The following is a 2,138-nucleotide window of genomic DNA, read 5'->3' on the forward strand; positions in this document are numbered from 1 at the left end:
ACAAATGTAGAGGCATCATCACATTTGCTAACCTGTAAGTCCTTTGGTTTCATCCAGTTTATTTCTGCATCCCTGAAAGTACCTACCACACTGACTTGCACATTCTGGGCACACTTAGCAAGTATCTGTTTAATGAATAGGCATATAAAATAACCTAATTAACAATTTTTGGCTGTTAGGGCCAGGAAATTCAGATTATCTACACCTGAACTGATGATACATTGTCTTCCCCATGTTAACTCCAATCATTTAGCTGTGAATTCCCACATTTAGTACTGACTGCAATGAGAATTCCTTGATGGCTACATTTGAACTCAATGGGAAAGAATTCTGTGATCGAATACTAATGTCTACCAAGCCAACAGAATAAAAAGAAGGCCACTACCTTTGTTGTAAATTAAAACCCAAGATGTGTTCTACCCCTCATTCTACTGATAAATTAGGCTTGAGTGTTAACATATTCTGTTATATGTCACACAGTCAGTGGCAAAATTATGATACAAACTCAGACCTTCAAACTCTTGACTATATTACGTCTCTTCTCACACTATGCTGACTCTATGTCTCTTCCATTGAGACTATCTTACTTTTTCCATCATAGGTACTTTTATCCTTGAAGGATTACAAACAGCCTCTAAGAACACACATAGATGAGTTGTTTGTTAGGTTATGGATCATTAAATAAAAAGTTTAAAATGCTAATATAGTACTGAGAATATGGGGAAAAATCAATGCATATTTTTGAATATTATTTCTTTAATGCCACTCTTCTTCTGGTTGCTATATTTGTAAAGTCACCTTCCTCTTGGGGCCTCTATTTTCTCATGATCTCTATGGTTCGCTTTACAAATATGTGATTTTCCAATGCAGTTTAATCTCTTACATAAAATACAGCAAGCATGTAGTTAGTGCTGTATTTGCTCAACTTTAGTTATATATGAAGGAATCAACCCTGCAAACCTCAGATTTAAATCATTATTCAGTCTTCCCACCACACTCATTTTGAAAAGTCAAAGTATAATTAATATTCAATAAAATACAATGATCTTGAGTGTTCAGTTCAATGAGTTTAAATAATTGTACTCACCATCAAACCACCGCTTAAAACAAGATACAAAACATTTGTATTGGCCCAGGGAATTTCTCATGTCTTTTTTCAATTAAAAAAAAATGGAATGCCTCAAAAACCTGTGTCATCCTTATGTAAGGTCTATGATAATTTTGTCTGTGTCAGGCCAATTTTGCTTCATTCTATCAAAGTGGGCACTACCCCCTGCATTTCTCATTACCTCCCCTATTCCCTCAGTTCCAGCAGAAACTATTAGAAAAGAGAAAAGAAAATTTCATCAGAAATACTCTTAAGCCAGTTTAAGATCAACAAACTCTTGGTGAATGTAACCCCCCAGACTGTTTAAAGGTAGAAATCTCTGTTTTATAAGATGTCTTTATAACATCATTGATATTTTAGAAGGAGAAGACAGGAAATCTCTGGGAGGAATCGTACCCAAACAGAGCATCATAGAGTTGTAGTTGTTACGTTTCTGTCTGATTCTCAGCTCTGTGGAGTTAGAAATTAGGTTTTCTTAGCACAGAGTTGATCAGGTCTTTATGAATAAACACTTGCTGAGAAAATATGTAAGATACTTATATGTAAATCATAAAATAATCATTTATATTAATATATCAATATATTAATAATAGATTATAATAGATTGTTCTAGTTTTTATTTTGTAGAATATTTACATCCATTATCCAAGGTACTCCATTCTAGTCTTTCTCCACTTGTATTTCATTAACACCTTCCTGATAACACAAAGGAGCCCTCTGAGTGTTCCACCCATAATGTTTTAATACCCTATATACTGTATACCTGTACCTACCCTCTGCATTCACACATCCAATTTTTACTTCCTTGGAGTTGATATTGATACCGTTGAGAATGTATGCCCTATTCCTTTTTCTTTCTACCTGGGACTGTAAATTATTGTATTAATCATGGCTTCTTCTTTTCTGTATGTCTGATACTTTACCGTCTTGAGCGTTTCTGACCCTGGTGAGCCTGCCCCTCCCAAGGCTAACCAATTCCTACAGATATTAAAGGACTCACCTTTGAGTGGGCTTTCATGTGTGGACTAAC

The 2,138-nt window shown here is 34.9% G+C and overlaps 1 pseudogene; it reads right to left on the reverse strand.

Annotated features, from left to right (window-relative positions):
• Nucleotides 1-1,164: 1,164 nt before the first annotated feature.
• Nucleotides 1,165-1,264, reverse strand: LOC125161383 (uncharacterized; annotated as a pseudogene).
• Nucleotides 1,265-2,138: the final 874 nt, after the last annotated feature.

Source organism: Prionailurus viverrinus, chromosome A2 (assembly GCF_022837055.1).
Source record: "Prionailurus viverrinus isolate Anna chromosome A2, UM_Priviv_1.0, whole genome shotgun sequence".
NCBI lineage: Eukaryota > Metazoa > Chordata > Mammalia > Carnivora > Felidae > Prionailurus > Prionailurus viverrinus.